The 23,888-nt window shown below is 34.6% G+C and overlaps 1 protein-coding gene across 2 annotated transcripts in view; it reads left to right on the top strand.

Moving 5' to 3' along the window:
• Window positions 1–224: 224 nt before the first annotated feature.
• Window positions 225–23,888, top strand: part of CDH9 (cadherin 9) — a 103,906-nt gene continuing 80,242 nt past the window's right edge. For both annotated transcript variants that reach the window (XM_027681998.1, XM_027682006.1), the window contains exon 1: window positions 225–518. The gene's annotated coding sequence lies outside the window, so the exon portion shown is untranslated. The remainder of the gene's footprint in view (window positions 519–23,888) is intronic.

The raw sequence follows: 23,888 nt of genomic DNA, 5'->3' as shown, positions 1-23,888 counted from the left end.
TGATTTTTTCTCTACATAATGCACAGGTTATGGGTATGCCTTTACTCCTATTATTAAAACAGACCAAAATGAGGTGGTAGCATGAGTCTCTGTATTTAAGCCTCAGTTAATAAGAGGGTCCTTAACAAAGCCCTCCTCTCTGAACCCTCCCACTGCATTCAGTTGCAAATCACTGTTTGGCTGACAAAGCCGTCGTCCTGTCCCCCCCAGCCCCAAACCTTCTCACGCTGAGCACTGCGGCTCTATCAGCAGCAACATCTCTGTGAGGGGCAGCAACACCTCTTCCTGTGAGGGACGGTTCTTATTAATCAGGGGCACTGAATGGAAACCAATCAGATAGAGAGTCCCTTTTGCTTCTGCTCGCTGCCTGCCTGACTTAAAAGTGATGCTGGGAGAGAGGGAGCCCTAGAGAGATGCAAATGCATTCAGCGCTGGAGATACGGTAACATGCAGAAGGGAGGAAGCAGGTAGAGAAGCAGCACTGAACGGACAGACCTAGGCTCACACTGACAGACTCGGTGAGTAGATTAACTTTCTTTAGCACCGGAATTCCTGACAGCAAAAGAGGAGATGCTTTCTTTAGAAGTGTGTAAAAGATGTCTTACAGACACTTTTTAATGTGTGTGTGTGTGGAGGGGCAGCATCAGCAGAACACTTTGGGGGTATTTCTCTTATACAGTTCAGAAACACCTCCCTACACACTAAATTGCTGAAATCTAAACATCTGTTGCTGTATATATGACAACTGATGTGCATATTAGAAAACTAGCAATGCATATGCTATTTGGCAATACTATTTGACATTATTCAGTTTTTACTGCCATATGGTAACGATACAGCCTAACTTTTGTGCAGGATGCTTTTTCACCTGTCCAGATAGAAGCTATCCTGTTTTTCTTCCTTTCACATTTGTTTTTCTGGTAAACATCTAGGATGAAAAAATAGAGGTCTTTACTACTACTAAGAATGAAATACCAATGCTTTAGTTTATTTTTCTTTAGTGGGAGTAGCAAAATTAGTGGTTTTTTTTTATATGCGTTATAGGGGGAAGTTGTAATCCAGGGTTCAGAAAGACTGAGATCTGAGGGAGATGTCCCTTTGGATATCCATAGCAGTAAGTCAAAGTCAACAGGCTTAAAGTGCAAGGATGCTTTCCAGAAGTGCTTCCAAACAACCTTGTCAGCCCAATATATATAATCAGAGATTCACACATAAAAGCAAGACAGAAAGTAAAAAAGGTCACATTGACCACTTGATTCTGAAGTAACCAGCAGAAAACAATTGCCCGATGAATGACATTTTGCCTTTTCTTCTCACATCCAAGAAACACACTGTCACATCCATTCAATTTCACTCTATAAGCTTCAAAGACAGAATGATGCTTATGAATTTATATCCTTTGCTGTTGTAAGGCAATGTACATACAGTAGCTACTCACCTTGTCACAGAGTTAAGTCATAGGTCAGAAAATAGAATGGTATTTTCTTAAGATAATTTCCATTTTCAGTAGACAAATTTACAGCCAATATGTCAGTCTTGCTCTTATTAAAGTCAGTGATAAAACTTGTATTTTACTGAAATTACAGCAAGATTATGTTTCATTGTTGAATGCTACACTAGCTACTCATGGCAAAGATAAGTATGGATAAAAACACAAGTGTGATACTTGTAATAGTTTCAGTGATATGATCAAAAGGTTTGTTTAATAAATAATATTGGCTGTAGTGATAGGAATTGCTAATAACAGATCTTTAAAAATTGCTGTTTCCAAGTCATTCTTCCTATTTGAAATGTTAATTTCTTTTCCAAAAATTGAGTGGACTAATTAAATATTTATAAACTTTGTGTTATTATTTTTCTATGATTTTTAAGAACTCTATTTAAAGAACTATGTTAGTTTAAAAAAAAAGCATTTTGCTATCTGTATGTCAATTTGACAGGTAAAATACATTGCCCTGTCATTTGTATTTCACTCTGTAATAATGTAAATTCAAGACAGAATTAAATATGCTTATAGCTAATGTGATTTTTTATTAAAAAACATAAAACTTTTACAAGGTCTCATTATACAGTCAAATATCTATGAAAGAAATAATTTTTTTTAAGTTAGATAAACAAGATTAATTTTAAATGGAGAAATGTAACTGTACTAGTATTACTAATACGTACTAATCTTGTACCTAAAATTGTTGCCAAGTCTTTTTAAACTTGATGAGGTGATTTCAGCAATCAAAGTTTTTCATGTTTATCCTGTGAATGAAGTAGAGTATTTAATTTCAGAGGTTGTCTTGCAGCCATTATTGTGGAAAACTATATTTTGTATGTAACCAGTACATCTCACCTAAACATGAAAAGCAGTTTGGTGATGCAGTTTGTAGAGAAAATGTGGAGAGAAACAGCTCTGCCAGCTCCACAGAAAAGTGCTTCAAGCTTTCAGCATTTGCATGCTTTTCAGCAGAAATGACCATTCTGGAAAGGCTGTCCTTCCCTCCAGACCATGTGCAGGGATCTGTGCTCTACCCTCACCTAGCTGTTGCTCCACAAGGATGCTGATCCCAGCAGCAGTTGCATGGTGCTGGCAGAGACGCCCTCTCATCATGGGATCAGCCAATAAGGATGACTGCATTCCCCAACTTCTGCACCAAAAAAAATGTAATAACTCAAATCCACTAGTTTAAATTTCATCACCCACAATGCTGCAGAAAGAACTTAATTCTGACAGTCGCTTATGCCCTGGCATCAGGACATGGTTTCTGAATCTGTACAATATGGGTTGCAAGTAGTCTACTGGCAGAAGCATTTGAGAAGTAGAGCCAGAAGGTAACAGGACTGACAATTTCCTCTGAAGACAAGTTGGTCTGGGAAATAAAACAAGGTAGACTAGTGTCTCCTGTTGACTGATGATAACAGGACACATGAAGGAACAATCATTACCTCAGAATTTTCATTTATTATAGGATGCCACACACAGATTCTTGAAACAATTTTCAGAGAGAAACAGAAGCACAGAACTGTTCTCCTTTTCTTTCTCCTTCCTCATCTTTTCCCAATTTTGCAAACTGTTCTGCAGTCACAGGAAGACCTTACTGAAAATCAGAATTCAGTAATGATCACTAATTAAAAATTCTCCCAATTTCTGCACAAACCTTATGCTTATAAGAAAACTGGAGTATACAGACTGGGATATAAGACAGTAAGACACTATAGATATATAATGTTATATGTTTCTTCTATGAAGTCAGAGTTATTTAACTGCAGAAGGCAACTGGAGCAAAAGCCTAGAGAAAAAATGCATCTCCCACTCATATCAGAACGTCTTCTGAATTTCTAAGGCTTGCAGCAGGTGTTACATGCAAATGTTATCTGCAGAAGCACTAATGTTTGAACATGAATAGGGATGCCTGAGTGAAAGCTAACTGCATTCCACATGTGAGAGAGTTTATGAAAAGTCATTTGTAGGAATAAATCCAAAATTTTGCTAAAGGGGGTGGGAAGAGGCAGAAAATAAAGCAAAGGGAAATGAATAAAAAGAATTGTTATAAAAGCAGTCATTGTCATTTTAACAACTTTCTCCTTTTGCCTTTTAAATACATACGAAATTTCTGAAAGGCAAAAGGTGACTTATTTTCCTGACTTTCAGTGACTGATCATGATAAAAATACCCCAGTGGCATCAAGGACTACTTGCCGAGCATGATCGGAGAGGCATTCTTAAGCAGATCATATCATGTGTTTGCAGTGCAAAATCCCAGCAAAACTGAGCCTTGGTTACTTTCAGGAAACTGTTGTTGCTAACTTCAGGAGAAAGAAAAATACTGGATGTATAGTACAGCTCAAAAGAAAGCTCTAAAATGAGTATGTTTTCGAAAGAAAATAACTTTTTATTGCCTAGTATGTAAAGTTATTATAGAAAACATAGGAAATTAAGTATGCTACTTATAATCTCTGATCCACAATCTTGGAAAGATAACAAAAGGACATGGGTGGCACTGTCTCCATCCCATACACAGGTATTATTGCACAGAAAGTTGACCTGGTCTCAGTTATGGAGTAGCTCTGTGTCAGAGCCAGGGGTAGAATGGGGCCTCCCCTTTCACAATCCTTCAGTTTCTCTGTATGAGTACATCAATATTCATATGTGCCTTGAATACTTAAATTTGATACCATAAACAACCACAAATGTTTCTCTGGAAATATATTTCTGCCACTGCAAAATGGAATGCTTAAAGTGATGGCCAATGTATTCCATTGTTAGTAAAATGCAAATGTCTATAATTGTTTCACACTTTTTAACAGTAAGAGTAATAGCAACATGAAGACAACATCATTTTAGATTCTGTTTCTCTATCTCATACAAACATAGCTTTCATATTCGTTAACTCCTGACATGAAAATGCAAATACTAGAGGGGTTTATGTAAGTAAAAACTTTCTATGTGCTGGACAATATTCAAGTTGCTTTGTCCTCAAAAACCCTATTTGAGGGAAATAACCCCCAGCTTCATGGAAATTCTGCCTGGAACGATATTACAGTTTTAGGCCATGCATGTTGATACTTAGAGATTCCAATTTCCAAAAAATACTAACAGTATTTTCCCATTGTATATAAGGATGTTGAGAAAAGCTCCTAAATCACTTGCCCAAATTCAAAACATGATTTTTGTAAATTACACTCAAGAAAGACTCTGTGAAATAGAGAAAACTGGGAATAATATTTTATGTTTGGGGATGGAAACAGTAGGCCTTTCTATCCTTTTAGACAAACTACACAACAACTTTCATAAGGAGATTATCTCAATTTACATATTTTTAATAGTTCAGTTGAAGTCAATTAATAATGCATACAATATTGGCAATATATACAAGAATAATTAGATTTAGCCATTACTTTCAAAAAATTATGACCTATTATATTGATAATCAATGGTGTAGAATTTGACATTTATATTTTGGCACCTCTTAGAAAAGAATTCAATAAAACATCAAGTTGTAAACGAGTGTTCAATAAAGGAAATGTATAAAATATAGTGATCTAACAACCTCAGTTAAAGATCTTACCAAAATAATTGTTCTTTATTTCCTCTGTATTCCATCATTCAATATTTGCTCCTAGGGAGATGATGAAGAGGCAAAGCGAAAAAGGTGTGAGTTGGGGATAAAGGAGAAGTTAATCCTATTACTTCTGTTTGAAAGAAAAAGTAGTTACAGTAAAATTAAAATTAGCATTTTGAAATCCAGCAGTGATAAGTTCTGTATCATTGGAAAGTATCAGTAAACTATTCAAAGATGATTTTAACACATAAAAATAACCCCAGTTTACGAACAGAACTTTTATACATGTATATATATACATTTATACATATATACATACAAATAGAAACATAAACCCAAACATAACTTATGTAAATTTTAAGAAGAATGGTAAAATATTTTTTTAAAGGAATATATTAAAATGGGTTTGTTTAAGTTTGCAGTGCTGTTTTCTGGCTGAATTTGCATACTTACTTTGTTGTTTATCAAAATACTTTTACATGGTTTGAATTGTTCTTTGTAATTTTTTTTTATATTAATGGATTTAAATATCAAGCTTTGCAGTGAGAACCTATTGCAAAAAAGTTCTTTCTTCTGATTTTTAAGACATAGGTGCTGGTTGTGGGTAATCTCCTGGAACTCATTTTGCCTGTGTAGTAAAAGAAAAACAATCAGGAAAACATGCTTATTTCAAAAGGAAATTCTTGTAGTTGTTTAAACTATTTGTCAGGAGAGCTGTTTGTACTTGTGCTACATTCCGAAACCCGTATTCAGAATGACTAACATTTTGCAATAAGACTAGTCCCACTGAAGCCAGTGAAATAGCTTTTGTGCATTTCCCTCACCCAGAGTAAAAATGAGTGCTGAATCTGTGTTCTTATAATGATTCTATCTGATGAAAATTTCTATTTCCTTCAGAGTAAACATAAACATATTATGTTACAGAAAATATTTTCCCATTTCCTGAAAGATTTGCAATAATCCTTACTTTTGCTTCCCAAATGTAAAAGGTAATTTCACTTTTAATGAGAATTCAGACTTGCTGAAAAAATGGAAATATATTTAAAAAATAATGTAGACTCTTCATTCCTTTCTGTTAATAGCATCCCATGGATTGCCAGAAATTAAGCCAGATCTTGCTCTTAGTGGTTTTAAATTTTTGTTATACATGACTTTTGTCCTTACCAAGACAGCTTTTTGGATTGTATTTATACCTTTTTTAGGGGTAAGATAATAAGTAAAACTCCTTGTATTCTAAATAAAATTAATGAATCTCTTCAATTTCCTTAATGGAAATAGAACTACTTTATCTATAACACTGAAGATATTGTTCTTTGCTTAGTAGTAGTAGCAGCAGTAGTAGCAGCATCAAGGCTGAGAACTCACATATCACTTGAAGTAATGCTTTTGTAATGTTTTAATAGCATTTGTCACATTTTGATAAAATCCAAGCTTCTGGTAGTGCCTGCTGTTCCAGTTATTGTCCTTCTGAAAAATCTACCCATGATGGTAAACTACCCGTGCAGCAAACAAAAGGACTTTCAAATCAGAAAAGTATATAATGCGTTTAATGTACTTCTAACCACTTTTTAAGGCAATTAAAGACAAGAAACTCTCAAAGACGTTGGTACAGCTGCTCTCAGCTACAAGTGGCCAAAAAACCCTACTGGTTGAGAACCTTTCTCTGATGCTTTCATTCAAGAAAGGGGGAAATAACATCAGTGAAGTCAAAAGGGGGAGTAAATTAGGAAGTGGCTGGACTGCACCATAGATTGATATTTTTGTCAAAAAAAAAAAAAAAAAAAAAAAAACCAAAAAACAAAAATTAAAATAAAATATGTTCATCCATACTGAAAGGTTAAATTTAATAGATAATGGCTTAGGAATATACCTAGTGTTGCACATTCAGAAATGTAACTCTTAGCACTGCTAGAATGAAAGATTTAGCACTTCTGACAATGGTACTCATTATAATAATTTTTTTACCATTTGAATTTGTGCTCATGCAACTCACAGTACAGGATTAAAGTTCCTGGTCTCATGACATAAAATGGATCTCAATTTCTATTTAAAAAATTATTTCACTACTTTTTAACTGGCAGATAAAGTATATAAACTCAGGAGAAAGTGATACTTTTCTGAAAGTGCAGATAGTTAGAAACAGTAGCATTGTTTGTCACTGAGAACTTTCATGAGATCTATGTGTGGTGGTCCCAAACACTACAAAGCCAAGGCTTTGTATTTACATGCATTAAGTAACCCAATGTAATTGGTAAAGTGCTGAGAGCTATCAGAAAAAACCTTACCAACCTGGTACAAAGTATCACTAGTTGGAAGGAACAAAGGAAGGGAAAAAGGAAGGAGGGAAGGAAGGGAAAAAGGAAGGAGGGAAGGAAGGAAGGCAGGTTTCCTCTCAAAGAAGAGTAGATTAACAAAGCTGAAGCGGCATAAAGATTTATGTAAACAAGGAGAAGATTCTGGATTACTTGTTTTGAGGTAATTTAAAATGCAATAGTGTGGGTAGCTATAATAAAAATAGGACCAAAATAGTTATAGTTTATCTATACCCTTTCTGTGCAAATAGCATCAGAATCAATAATTTGTACAGACTGAAAACTGAAATCTAAAAAAAAATGCTTTAAGGAACATAAATAGGGGGACATTGCAGTAGAATGGAAAATAAATGAGTCACATTAATTTTCTGCTTCCTTCACCTCTAGTTAATTGGCACTAATTAAATTTCATGCTAGTCAGCCTGTGAGTTTAGTAGGTAATTAAAAAAAGCCCTGAAATTTCATTGCTTGTGGTGAAAACATACATGTATTAGTGTATACATATATCTATATCAGTATCTGTGTCACTACTGATATAATTTCAGAGGCAGAGGTGACATAAAGAGATTTAGAGATCTAGATATATCCCACATATATCTACGTATATCTATGTAAATATAGCTATACCTTTATATGTATAATTACATCAATATAGATTTTTATATTTTTGTTTTATTTTTTATTTGCTCAGCATCTGTGTCATGAAAGTCATGCATGTACTTGCACTGTAAGGTCTCCAGTGGTTTACTCAGTTCTAGACAGCAACTGGTAGGGTAAGATGCCTACATGCTCTGTGTTGAGAAGGACTCTGCAGGTCATTTCAAGTTTGTATTCTATCACATCAAATCCAGAGTGGTAAATATCAGAGGAAAACACAGCAAAACAACTATTCTGTCTGCATTATCAATCCAGAATCATAGAACGGTTTGGGTTGGAAGGCAACTTTAAAGAACATCTAGGTCAACCCCTCTGCCATGGGCGGGGACACCTTGTACTAGATCAGGTTGCTCTAAGCCCCATCCAACCTAGTCTTGAACACTTTCAGTAACAGAACTTTCACAACTTCTCTGGGCAACCTGTTCCAGTGTCTCAACACCTTTGCTGTAAAATATTTCTTCCTTATGTCCAATCTAAACCTTTCCCTGTTTCAGTTTAAAGCCATTGTTTCACATCGAGTTTTTTATCTACCAGTGCCCCCAAGTCCTTCTCAGTGGGACTACTCTCAATCTTTTCATCCCACGGTCTGCAATACTGGGAATTGCCCCAGCCAAGGTGCTGGACCTTGGAATTGGCCTTGCTGAACTTCATGAGATTTGCACAGCCACAATCCTCAAGTCTGTCGAGGTCCCTCTGGATGGTGTCCCTTCCCTCAAGTATATCAACTGCACCACTCAGTCTCATCTGAAAACTTTCTGAGTGTGCACTTAATCTCACTGTCTATATGGTTAATAAAGACATGAAATAGTATTGGTCCCATTAGAGAGCCTTAAGGAACACCACTCATTACTGGTTTCCACTTGGACAATGAGACATTGACAGTAAATTTTTGGATGAGGCCATCCAGCCAATTCCTTATCCATCTAACAGTCCAACCATCCAACCTGTATGTCTCCAATTTAGCAGCAGGACTATTGTGGGGGCCTCAAAGGCCTTACAGAAGTCCAGGTACATGACCTCTGTAGGTCCTTGTCCACTGATGCAGTCAGTCCATCATTGAAGGCCACGAGATTAGTCAGGCAGGAATCACCCTTGGTAAAGCCATGTTGGCTGTCCCTAATTACCTCTTTGTCTTCCTTATGCTTTAACAGGAGGATCTGTTTCATAATCATACCAGGCACAGAGGTGAAGCTGACTGGCCAGCAGTTCCCAGGGTCCTCCATCAAATCAGCGTCATTTTATTCCTTCAAGATTTTAGAAAAAAATTCCACTTCATTCAATGAATTTCTTTTTGAGGGAAAAATGCCGTGAAAGAGGAACTTCTGACTAAATCACATTAATACAATTACATGGCATGACTGGTTGGTAACTTTCAGTGAAGCACTTAAATAGCCATACACTGTCTACCTCATTACATGTATTGACCATTTTTGTACCTTCAGAAAATTCAAGCAATTATTTCAACATGGGCTTTTTAGCTTCTATCACTGTTTCTCACCTGAAAAAGCAAAGATTCAGGAAATCTGAAATCTTTTTGCTACAATGCAGTTTTTGGAATATCTTCAGCCTTACTGTGTGGTCATCTAAATGATCAGTCCCAAGGTAGACAAAGCAATACCTCTAATGACTTGAATTTAAATGTCCCTTTACAATGCAAATAAAAGTTGACTTCTTATTCCTACTTCACTTAATTGGTCCCAAAGTTTAGCTGTATCCTGATAACTGACAGGTCAAATGATGTGAGCATCTACTTTAAACAGAAATTTTCAACCCAGTAACCACTATGAAGTATCTGAAGGACAGCAAGGACAAGGAAGACATAGATATGTTCTTTGGGTTTTTGCAGGTAGTCAATAGTCATTAATACTAGGGCACACTGAACGAAGAATGAGATTTTCGTCATTACCACAGAGCATCCAATATTTTTTATACTATTTATAAAAAAAGACAACTGAAGATTTCAAGATTTAAATATAAAAGTAGTCATAGAACAAAGTTAGCATCTTAATTTACAAGCAATTGCTTTCTCAGGTGTGGTTGGCAAACAGCAGCACCAATCCCGTTCAAAAGATGGAGAACTGTTATTTGCCCTGAAATAGAATGGTGTTCATATTTGAAGGCAGCATGTATTGTAGTTTTTTTTTTTCTTCAAGGCATGGAATGTTACCATATGATATGTTAAACAGTTGTAACTAGGAATTGATTTACCTTAATACTTTTCCAGTCATATTCATTAATGGTAGGAATGGATGTTAAAACTTGTAGGTTGTCTCACTGAGAATTTAATGAGTATTTGTCAATGTTCATTTGTTTTATTGACTACAGACCTACAAAAGTACATGCAAAAGAAATTTAAACACAGTGTAAAAAACTCAATACTTAAATGCAAAAAACTTACATATCCTTTAGTTTGGTGATATATATATATTTATATTTATGTGCGTTTATGAGCATAAACAAGAGTAATTAAAAGGCTGCAGCTGAAGTACTTAGTCATGAGAGTCATGTATATTATAATTTCATAGAGTGCATCTGGTAGTGAGCGGGAGTACCACAACATCCCAGTAGAAACTTAATTTACATGAAGCCACTTACCAAAATTATTATCTGAAAGAACGGCAGCAGTATCGTAACATTTCCAACATTTATCTCTTTTCATATTCTGTACAACTCCCTTGGATCTAACCTCACTGCCTTCTGGAGCAACCAGACTCACTGTGTTCCTGCTGTGGTTTGAGGCAGAAGACTATTGAGTTTTATGAGGACAGAGAGACTTGCTGATTTGAAGAGAGGAAAGCAGAGGGTTCAGAGGTATCCTTGAGTGATCCTCAAACTGAAGGAAGCGAGGAAAAAGAGGGTGGTAGCCTCCACTGCAGTGTGATGTGTCAGCAAAAAAGTCCTTTCCCCTTATTCTGGAGATGAAACTAGTGCAACAAGTGTAGGAAAAGATCCTTCTCCTTACTCCAAGTCTCATTGATCTGCTATGCAAAAGAATTAATGTCACCATCATGTTTGTCTTAACACTTTATTGATATGAAAACAATGATATATTGAGAAGGTTAAGATTAAGAATCATTACTGTCTGTACTCCATCATTAGGAGAACTCCAGGAAAGGCCAAGAATTGGGCTAAAGCATAGGATCCAACTCAGCCTAAGTATATGCAACCACACCACTGGATATCCAGAGCTTATCATGCTCTTAGGGCAGCCATTGTTCAGATGAGTTATATACTCTTCTATCATATTTATATCCTCTGTTAGTCACTGACTGGCAAATATTATAATAATTAAGTAATATAAATGTTAATATTTCTGCATTCCCCCAACATGGAAAATACTACCTATTAGTTAAGTGAAAGTCAACTTATCCTTTGTAAATTAAAGATATTGAACCCAGTTCTCCTAGAATAGCACAATACTACCTAGATCACTAGGGATACACTGGTTTAAGTGAGTGTTTCTTACCCTATGAGACTGCAAATTTTTAAGGAATCCATTTCTAGGACACCTACACAAAAATATACAGGGCAATTACAAGCAGCTTGAAATTTGTCATACAGAATCCTGCTTTCTTGATGGAAAATATTTATAGTGTCTGTAGTCTGTACTAATCATAAAGGAAAAAAATTAGAACAATATGTCTCTACTGCATTTTCAACAGATGAGAGGTTTATAAAAAAAGATATGTGGCCTAAGTAGCCTTGTTTGTGTTCGTAGACTGAAAATACTGGAGGAAAACAAAGGGAGAGATTGTGAAAGGATAGGGAGTGGAGAATTTTTTATTCATGCTTTGTTTTGATTCTGATACCACTAAGAAATCTGAAGGACAAGACAATAATCAGGAAGGTACAGACAGTGAAGTTTTAAAAAAGAGATGTTTTAACCATTCTAGTTTTAATATGAAGCTATTAACAAGTTGCATAGATATAAGCCTGCATTTTTTAAGTTCAAGTTTTGCCTTTGACTTCACCTTAGATAAGAATAACCAAATAATTTTACTTCTGAATTTGAATCCTGTCAATTTCCTGGTACAACAGGATAGTGTAAACAGTCATGGTTTATTGTTCAGTAAAAAAAATACATGGACTGGAATAATAGGCTTTTTCATTGAGCATAGAATAAAATACTGAAACCTTGAAGAAGAAATACTAGAACACAAGAAAATTATACAAATAATATTATCACATCATATACAGTGTCTTTGCAAAGATATGATTCTATCTCACTGATCTGAAAGAAGATCATTGTTATATTAGAGACCAAGTAAATTAGTATTCCCATTGTGCCCCTCAGAAATTGCCAATTACCAGTCAGTAATTACAACAAAGTATTTCAAAGTGTTCTGTGAGAGCAGTCAAGTATAAGCTTCAGGTAAACAACAGAAGAGCACATAGTCCTGATGTAAAGCTCATCATGGTCTAGCTGAATATTCCCATGGACATCAGTAACATTTAGATACAATCTTTATAAAGGGAGGAAATATTGTCACAGTCATTAACAGGCCAAGCAGAGGACTGGAGAGCTGCAAAGGGACAGAAAATGCACTGCACACTTGAGCACCAGTTTGTTCAGGAATGCCTGAAGTGCCTGATCCTCACCAGGGTCTGCAGGCTGGGTGGTAGTGATAGGGTGGAAATGGTCAACTGTTGTACAGTAAGGGCTAATGTTAAATTATTGGATATTTTTCTTTCCAGTCTCTTCATATCCTTCCTGCTGCACAGAAGTCGGTATGTGTGCAGAATCCATGTTAATTTGTATAATGTGCATGTGTATATAAAGTGAGTAGATAGCATTACATGACAAAGCCAATTATAATAAAATATGTGAACAAAATTATTTGAATAACTATTTTTTTAAAGGCATTCTGTTCTGTGCAGAAGTCATCTGTATTCAAACAAATAAGTGGAATAAAATCCATGTTCCTTTTAAGGTAAATGTCAGAGGAAACAGTATTGCACAATGCCAACAGACTGTGATTACTGATACATCAGAGGATAAAGTTAGAGGAAAATACAGACAGTGTAAAGAGGCTTCTTTCTGCATAGGCTGGGAGAGAAAATATAGCTTGTTCAGCTACCAAAATGAGATTGAAATATAATTTCAGTATAACTTAAAATGAGATAAATATAATATTGTGAACATATTGCTTATAAAAAAATTAATTCTTCTATTAGATAAAGTAAATATTTATACATGAGTACTGCATAATAAGAACAGTAGCTAAACACACAGTACAGGTTTATAAATTGTACAGAGGTCTAAAAATCTTTGGTTAAAAAATCAATATCAAATATATACATGTAACGTGTTGAAGAAGCCATGGCTTTAGAAGGCATTCAAATGTATATATCACTGAAGAAAATTTCATTAAAATTAATGACAGACAAAGTGGAAAAAAACATAGAAATGCAGCAGAAACCTAAATGCAAGCCACTGCAGTTAGCAGAATGTTTTTACTGACTTATATGACTTGGAAGAAAGTTCTATGACCTGCAAATACTAAAACAGGGAAAAATATAAGCAATATTATGCATACCCAAGCAGAGAAAATGCAGTGCATGTAGGAAAGGGAAAAAACCCAAAACATCCCTACAAAGATTAATTGCATATTGAAATAATGTCGTGTGTAAGTGATGAAGCAAAAAAGAATGGAAATAAGGAGTGCCTTACCACACTTAAGCTTTGAACGAATGCCAAAATAAAGACATACTGAAATAAACACATCAGAAAAATGCAGAATACATTGGCTTTCAGAAAGAAAATGTAAAATTGTAATTTTATGAGTCATAGAGAAGTCACCAGAAATTGGGAATTCCAACTATGAAGTAACTACCTAAATTCTTAGTAAGGCCACTTTTTAGTGTAGGTGAAGACACAACCTGCATTAAAAACAGACAGTAATTAAGTAATCATAGTTCACTGCATGACAGAGGACTTACATTATTAAACCAAGACAAATTGAAATTATGAATGTTTTTGACTTTGTTATGGAGTATTCAAAGTCTGATGACACATAAAAAAACTTCGTTCAATATAATTAGAGGAAACACGAACATATTTTCAAATGCCAACAGGGAAAATAGAAAGTAAAAATACGGCTAGAGTAAGCACTTTTATTTTTAATTACATCTGCAAGGATCATATCCAAATGATGAAAGTTTCATATTAGCATATTTTCCAATGCATTGTCTTTTATAATTTCAAAACACACAAGCTGGTGTCAACAAATGTATTTTCTTATGTATTCATCAAGACAGAAAGGGGCAGCTAAAGATCAAGAAAGTTCAACCTCAAGTTAATAATTTCTTTTATGATGACTTAATAGCAGCTGATAATGTATTTTTTTATGGTATGGAATTAACTGCTCTGCAAGATTACTCACTTTCATTATGACAGAAATGGAAGGGGGGTTCAATCTGGAAATTAAGACAAAGGACTCCATTTTGTATTAGATAACAAGGCCTTCAATAATTAAAGTGATGTTATTATTTCATCTAAACTACTAAAAACTTCCATGTCACAACAGAAATGGTGATGTGGAAAGCTGTTTTGATATTGCAAGGCAATAAAATAAAAGATCATGAAATATCAATAGTAAAACTGAAAAGAACAAATTTTAAAACATACCAACTAAAGAATGTGTCTTTTACAGGAAATTTGAAATAATACTGGTAATGAGAGTAAATTAAAAAAGGTGAAAAATTCTTAACAAATAAAAACTTGTTGAAGATAAATATCTGTAAATGAACTCCTCTTTTTTTGTAAATTTTGAGTTCGAATGTTGGATAATTTGAATGTTCGAATGTTGAATAATTTGCTCCAGCAAATTATTGGGAGGCCAAGTCACAAGCTGTTACAACAAGGTGCATCATAGGCTGGATTGGCCATAGGTCATAAAGAGATATGAGATAAGCAAAAACTATCTAAAGACTTTCAGACTGGAGCAGAAACTTCCTAGATGCTTTTCTTCAGCTAAACTATTTCAAGGTGGAATGCTTATTCTATTATGCTTTGTTTAGTTGTTTGCTTTACTCAAGAACATCTGCAGCCCTGCTTGTCTGCTTTGCAATGGAGTCACTCTTAAAGCTTATCATAACCCAAATAACACAGAAATTTTCCTAAATCTTATCCATATATTTTATTGCAGTAGAAACTGTTAGGTGACTTCAGATACCACTGCAATAAATATTGATTTGTGTGAATGATGCTTACTCCCAGACATGTGTATCTTTAATGTTCCACTAAAAGTAGCAGAGACTCTTAAATACATGGAGAAAGTACTGTTATTAAGTATATTTCCGGTGAGAAAAAAATCTCAAAATAAATGAAACCATAGATCCAGTGTAACATATCTGTTACATAACTTCTGCACATTTATAAAACTAGTTTAATTTCTGGGCCTGCTCATACTTAGCAGCTCTAAAAAAGTCAGATCCCTGTTTCTTGAGATGTGTAACTGGAAAAAGTTATTCTAATGGACAGCCAAACTTTATCTAACAAATAGATGCTACGGATGGAATGTTCACATTTAACTTTATCCACTTCTCTGAAGAATACCTATTCTCCTATCCTGCAGCTTTGTTGTTCTCAAGTGTTTGTAAACTTTCTCCTCTTCTTTTTCCTCATCTCCTTGATACACTTGCTCTTTCCCTTCTTATTTACTCAGCTTTCATTTCACCAAAAAAAAAAAAAAGAAAAAGACATATTGGTTTAGATTACATAGTTCAGGGTATGTAAGAATAGGAATGAAAATACTAGAAGAAATCACATTCTATATGAGGAGGAGCATATTTTCATATATACTTTCAACCACAGACTTTGTATTTGGACTTGAATCTCTAAGATTTTAACTTGATCTATCTTTTCTCAGTGACCAAATAGGTCTATAATATCAACATTTTTGTTTCTTTCTGCAAATTACATTGCTATAAAATAATGAGATATAGTCACAGATAAAGCATCAGGAGAGCTTTTTATCTATAAATCAACATGAAAATCAAACATTTAGTTATCAATATGAAAATCAAATACTTTAGTTAAAAAAATATTACAGAGCAATTAAACAGCTGTCAATACTCCTCTGATGCTAGGAATACCACAAGTCCTTCCTCACATAGGCTGACTGGGCTGTGCTGGAAGCCCAGTGTGGCACAGAGAACTCTCAGGAAGAGGAAAAGAGAATGCTGTAAAGAAATTATGAAAGTAAAACCCATATTATTCATCACTATGTGCTTTTCTATTCTACTCTTTCAGATACATTGTTGTCCACTGAACTTTCAGATATGAAGGCAATCCAGTCCATTTTTTCCAAAATATAGGGAATGCCTTTCTGAATACTGTGTTCCTCCAAGCAAAGGTTTAATAACTGGATATCTCATTGGTATTAAGAGTGATATTTTATGTCAATCTCACTTTTTACAGAGATAAGTGCAGTATGTTCAGAAAATACCTCTGGCACTTTCCTTTGATAGTTGTGTATATATATATTCTATTTCAAAAAACGGAAAATAAGTAAAAGGACACTATGCTTTTTTCTCAAAATTGATAAAATGAATGTTGTGGAATTAAGAGCAAGAAAAATGATTCTAACCTTTTTTTTTTCACTCAGCTCCATCAAGATCATGAACATGTATTATCTAGTTCTGGGCTGTATTGCTTATCAATATAAAACAAACAAAAGAGTAAAAAGCCACCTCAGAGCAAGCATCATCTTTAAGAAAAAAGGAATAAAAGAATTTATGCACTTTCTCTGTCTCAAAAAAGTGGAAAGATATAGTATAATGTTATGGCTCCCTCTTTTGGATAGCAGATATCTAGTATTCAATAATAAGAAAACTCATTATGCCCTTAATGCAAAAAAATAACACAAGACTCTACTTTTCCCCCAGACCCAGTGTAACAGTGATTAATGCAGTCAATATAAACAAGCTTTTTGTCAGTTTCTTGCAAAATGCAATAATATTGCAGGTCTCTACATTACATAAAAAACAGGCATGCACTTCCAAGACAGCACTGTAGTTAGAATATTTTTGAAATACATTAAACATTATTCTATCAAGTACCTATAAAAATTGGAACATGAAATTCTCTGATGGATTACTCTTTATTTTAGCAATGCTGCTGATACAGAATAAAGGACAATAAACGGAAGATTGATGAAAGCACTTAATCTAACTTACCCTCTGGACAAGTGACCAGAAAGGAACAAATTTTATTCCTAAAGTATTATTATTTCATTTATAACTGTGAGTGAAAAATAAAATGATTGGTCATGTGGGTTCTTTGTTTAAAATTTTCAGCATAAATACAGCTTAGTTGAAAATCCACAGATTCATGTGCATTGATTTGGGGAAATTTTTAAACATACCTTTGAAGAATAAGAAGAAGTATAGCATTTTTAGAATTAAAAAAAAGTAAATCTGTAAAATAAAACGTGTTTTATTAGATGGGAAAGTGAGGAAAGAGTAAAACTGTTAAAAGGTGTCAATCAACACAAAATAGTGAGTCCTGACAGAGCCTAAACTCCTATGCTTTAAGATTTTTCCTAATGTAAAACTGGTAATCAATGCTAGCTTTATAGATATTGCTATTTAATTCTGAATTTGGATTTTGCTTTCACAAGTATTGGCAGCATACCATCATTCTTCTACATTAGTATCTAAGCATAATTTCATGTTACACAGCCAGTTCAATTTTCTCCATATATCCATGTATGCTGCTGTGAGACAAGTAGGAATAAAATTTTTGGAAAAAATGTCCATGAATAATTCAGTAACACTATTCAATGACTTCAGCTGTGTCAGCTAGAAGTCAGTTTATTTCACTCAAAACCTCTTCCTGTTGCTTTCTTATTACCTTTATGTAAAATATTGATGTGGGCAGATATATATAAATTAATTGGTTTACGGGTTTTGTTTAGTACTTTCTATTTCTAAAAATAGCCATTCTTGAACATTCATTAAGATGATGAGGTATACAATTATAAAATTATCTGGATTTATGTCAACTAACTTAAATTGTTATATCATGATGCTCATTTTTATTACACCATTGCAACACGTTTTCCCTTCACAGCACCCTGACTGCAATAAGAAAATTGCATTTGGCTATGTTGGATCATTATTATTCAGTCTATTTATTTGTAACAGTTACTATAACATGTTTATTATATAATCAACACTGCAGCAATGAGATTTAGATGAAGGTACATCTGTTCTATGAAGAACTGCCTGTGGACAGTGCATATAATGGCAGTTTTTCAGAGTCAGGAAAAAAGGGTAATTTAGCATGCCTTATTGAAAGTAGAAATTAAACTGTTTCACTTACTGATACTTTGTACTCCCAGCCATACTACTAAAACATGACAAAAAAAATTGGCTATAATAATGATTGAAGAATCACAAAGGTAAAAAGAGGGAGGAAATTCACTTATAGACAGCATAAGTTTGTTTCATGTAAAATATCTATTCCTATTCAAACCAAGAAAAGATTAAAAAATAGTACCTGGCATACACATCCCTATGTTTAGATTAACTATGCAATTTCTTTTTTCCTGTTACGTGCTTAAGTTGTTTTCTGTGAAGTCACATGTTCTTGACTTGTCTTAACAGTATGAAGCCCACACAAAGTTATGTGTCCTCATATAACCTTTTCCCTCATTTTTTTTTTGAATGCAAGAAGGAAAGGAGAAAGTCACAGGCATTTGAGTTTATTCAATAAAGTTTTGAAGTCTTTTCAGGCAAAGCTAGACAAAACATAAAGCAGAAATAGATCAGGAAACACAAAGCAAATGTTTTGCTATACCAACTTTTTTCAACTGTATTTCTAATATTTTTTCACTCCAAAATTGAAACCATATGCGTGTTTTCATGCAGTTATATTTTTTGCTTCTTACTGACTTTTAACAAAAAGGACAAGAAAAATATAGGAGATAATTCTGGAATGCTTTATGAAAAGCACTCTGTGTGTTTGGAATTGATCGTAACAAATCACATTAAAATCTGCATGTTCTGGGAATTCATGCTAAGATATAGATTATTAAACTCTCAAATCTGGTTCAGGTTTTACTGAAGGAAACATGCCACATGCCATTCTAAAGCTAACCAGTATTTTAAGAGAAATAAACAGATTATTTCCTTTTCTAGTAGCTAGAAACAAAGGAACAAAATAACAAAATAGCAAAACAGTTGGTATCAGCAATAATAACTGCAGTGTCATCAGAGCACAATTAAATTATTAAATGCATATGCAGATGACATATTTCTCTACCATTAGACTCAGTTCCAGGTGGGTCTGAAGTCTTCTGAAGTTGCCTATCATGGGAGCAACAATAAACCAACATATAAAGTCTTCACTTGTGGTACAAATTTGAGGGCAAATTCAGGAAATACTACAGAAAATCTTGAAACCTCACTGGGGAAAAGATATAATCAAAACTTCAGTGCAAATCTGAACATTAACGCCAAACTCTGAGCTACTCCTCTGAGTTCTTGAAGGGCTTCTCTCCAGGACTGTCAAGCACCAGAGGGAGTTTGACTGACCACATCTAGGCTACTAGATCTTGGGAGAGAATATAAACCCTTGGGAAACAAATAACAGAACAAGTCTTCACTAAAAAAACATATACACCCAACATCCAGGGCTATGTATCAGTGTGATACACCTTCTGTCATTTCATCAGAGGCTGGGGAAACAAACTGCAATAATTAAGAACTAAAAACTTGTTTTGGAAGTTCCATGGAAAACTTTACCATCAGTGCTGTGCTTGTTTCTACCACATGTTCTATGGTTCATTTTTCACAGTTTTCAGGAAAATATAGAAGTTATAAACCTACAAGGAATAAATGCCACATTGGTTTGTTTGTTTATTAATTTATTTGACCAGGGACTCAGCAGAAAATCTCATTTCAGTATAGTGGCATTTCAAGTTGTAGTAAATGGCAGGGACTTCATGAATAGTATCAGGAATCTTAAAAATTTCAGTATTGAAACCAATGAAATATTCATTATTTATTCTAACCTTTCACTTAAATTTCCTTGATACTTGACGGTTTCAAAAGCAATACAGAGTTTTAAAAAACAGTTTCAGTTCTACCGGGAATAAGTTGCAGGAACAAAGTCTGAGACCCAAATGAAGAAACTGTTAACAACACTTGTAAAGAACACAGTAGCTTCAGACCTAGTCAAGTCCTCTGAAAGAGTCATCAAGCATAAGGATAGCTTTGATCACTTTGATATGATCTAGTTGTGCTAGAAGGCTTTTAACAGGCCACTCACCAAAAGCTCTCAAGCATTCATGAACTAGAAGTGAAGGTCCCTGCATATATCAGTAATTGATTAAATAAAAATAATTTTAATTAATTTTATTTTAATTTAATTTAAATAAATAATATTTAAATAATAAATCGATTTAATTTATTAAATTGATTAAATTATTGAAATCAGCAAGAAGAAGTAAACACGAGTTTTCACATTGAAATGTATGTTGCAGCGTTCTGCGGGGATCTGTACTAGGGCCAGTACTATACATACTCATAAATGAAATGAGAACAGGTTTGAATACCATGTGATAAACTTTACAAGTGAAATTCAGCATGAGCTGGGATAAAGTTAATTTTCTTCATAGTGACTACCATGGGGCTGTGTTTTGGATTCATGGTGAAAACAGCACTGATAACGCAGAATAATTTTCATTATTGCTGAGCCATGCTTACACAGAGTCAAGGCCTTTTCTGCTCCTCACAGCACCCCACCATTGAGCAGGCTATGGGTGCACAAGAAGTTGAGAGAGGACACAGCTGGAACAGCTGGCCCTAACTGATCCAAGGGATATTCCAGACCATATAGCACCATGTTCAGCATCTAAAACTGTGGGGAGAAATATATTTCATCCGGTAAAGAAACATTGTAATGTACTTGTCCATAACTTTTCGGCGTTATTACGTTGATTTAGCTTGTACCGACTGGCACTCTCCCAGAAAATTCCTGGGGTGATTTCTCGTAGATGGTATTGACATGGTAATGCTACTTTGGACTGAGGCAGGGGAAAGAAGAAGAAGGGAGTTTAGCCATATGGATTTGAGCCTTGCCATGCCAACTGATTTCTACCTTACAACGGTCTAGTAGAAAGTGGTTTGTCATATTTACATTTGAAATCTATGCAATAGAGCGAGCGGGCACCCAAATGATGCATGATTAAACTGTTATGAAATTATGTAAAGCCACACACATTTTAAACCCCAGATTATACATTTAAAATAACAAAGTCTGGCTACTGCCATGGGGAATAACAACATAATGTAACAATAGATAATAACAGGAAAACTTAAGCCCAGGACTCTGCAGCGGTTAAAAAAAAATCAAATGACGCCATATATTATGATGAAATTAAGTAGAGAAAGCAATTAAGATGCTGTTTATATATTCACAAAGCAACAAATTATGATTGCCAATCTCAAGAGATGTACCAAAAAACCAGACGATATTCAAAAGAGAGCTATAGGTGCAATCAAGTCTGGCACAGCTTTCACACAAGAAATGATTAAGCAGGCAGTCCAAGAACTTTCCATCTTGGAAAAGAGACAACTGAAGGAGAAATTGATTTAAGTCTATACATTCATCAGTGGCAAAGAGAGCGGAGAAGGAACGACTATTTATTGTGGCTTCCAACAACAGTACTAGTTGTCAAATGAAGATGTCAGTTACAATGCTCAAAAAACAAACAAAAAGAGTTGATTCTTTTCACAAGTTCGTTAAAATATGTGTCTCCTTGCAGAATATTGTTTCTCTGAGAAGCACATGTGCTTCCAAAGCAAAAGTTGAGATAGTCATGGCGAAGAGAATCTACTGGGGACTATTAGATACCTAATATTTGGAGACTGAGAAAACATACTGAAGAAAAACCATTATATGTTTCTCCATGCTTATGCACTATCATGGGTGTCTGTTTGTTAAAGATACCCACATTTTTACTATCAGGATACTAACAGAATAAGTAATACTTTTATTACACTTATTTTGAATTTATTCATATTTTGCATTTATCTTTCATTAATCAAGTCAAATGACATGCAAGCGAAAGATTCTTTTGTTGGAGGAATATTTTTAGTTATTTCAGACCCAGAAATAAGGGAAAGGAAAGTCATTGTACTTTATATTTCTGAGACCCATATTATTCTTGCAAGTGATAGAAGTATGATTTGTAGGTATTATAAGGTGTTTGTTATGGAAATAAAGGATGAAGCCTCAGCTGCATCAGACTCCTTTCAGATTACCTTAGATAAACAAATAAAAAAATTATGTTAAGTTTATGAGCTATTTCTGTGCACAAATTCTTGTGCTTCCAAGAGTCCTGCTCAGCTCTGAGAATGAGACTTTTCTTGGTTTTGTGATCCCATTGGAGACAGCAGAAGGGCATAAAGGAGATTGAACTCTAATAAATGACAGCATTCAGCAGCTGCTCAATTCCTTCAGGAAGGAAGCAGCAACAATGGGCTACAATTACCTTCCGAATTTGCTAAGTAACTTTAATTGGTCGGCAATTAAGTTTTTCCAGTCTAGAGAAGTGAATGTATATTCCCTTGCAGGCAGTAATTAAGTCCTTCTCCATAGGAACAAGATTTCTAATGACTCAGATGTACACGAGCAAAAAAAAAAGACCACCAAAAAAACCCCAACAAAAACATAAAAGGATGGCAGAGATTAAAGTTTTTTAAAAATCTTTGCAAGACTAGCTTGAAGATATCTTTATTCTGGGAAATTCTGTCTTGTAACAAGCTCTTGGGCCATTATAAAAGCTGTAGACTCAGAAAGTTTAGCAAGCTCTCATCCTGGTATATGCCATACTGAGGAAATATGCAGAGATCGAAGGCACATGATGTAGAACGCCTAGTTAGTTGCTGGTTGTGTGACCAGAGTAGATTGCTGTATAATGAAGCAACAAGAAAGAAGCATTTGGCAAAAGAATGTAGTCCTAGTTATCAGAACTGGTAAGTCCTGTCATTAACAGTGCTGCCATAGGTGAATCTCATCTGCTTCATGCAGAGAGACTAATGAGAATTGATGTGTCTGGAAAATAGGGGCCTATGCCTCCAGATATGGCTTGGGTTTGTATCTGGTAGATAGAAGGCTATGCTGTTTACGAAAAATAAAACAACCAAACAAACAAACAACAAAAAAACCCAAACAAAAAATCCCACAAAAATAAATGCCTTAATTTTGACACCTGCAGGGTATCAATATCAAAGTACAGACAATCTGTTTAAGAATGACAGAACATGAGACAATCTTAAAGGGGAAGCAGAGAGAGGAATTTTGCTTTGATGACAGCATTTATTTTTCTTCATGTGTCTGAAGGCTATTCTTTAAAACCATAAATGTAAAGAATGTGTTGCATTTGTAAATAAGGTATGGCATAAAAACTTATAATGCAGCTTCATTATATGATAAGAGTGAAATGTGTTCTCTGTAGAGAAAAATCAATACTAAAGATCAAAAGAATATCTTCAAAAGGCGTTGCTTTAAGAGTTTACAAGTGCTATATTTTCCTAGTTCCCCTCATGCTGATGAAAAGCAGATCCTGTAAAAATGTTCATTATTGGAGAAAAAGAGTAATCTTTTTATTTTTCAATTCGAAATTGTACATTTCACATTTGTAATCTAGTGACCTGCTGCCTCAGAAGTAGATGTTTTAAAACTCTCTTTTTAGCTTCATTGAATACAATTGCTAAGAATTGAAAGACCCTTATATAGGATGGGTTGGAAGTGCTGCAGGCTTCATTCACTAGCTGATAGGAGGGTGGTTGGAGGACAAACAGTCCAGAAACAGTTTCATCTGCTCTTCAGAAGATACTTGCTCCACAGAAGGGCA

Source organism: Neopelma chrysocephalum, unplaced genomic scaffold (assembly GCF_003984885.1).
Source record: "Neopelma chrysocephalum unplaced genomic scaffold, ASM398488v2 Primary Assembly neopelma1_22b, whole genome shotgun sequence".
Classification (NCBI taxonomy): Eukaryota; Metazoa; Chordata; class Aves; order Passeriformes; family Pipridae; genus Neopelma; species Neopelma chrysocephalum.
The sequence above is the reverse complement of the archived record's forward strand: the minus strand, read 5'-3'. Positions and strand labels throughout refer to the sequence as shown.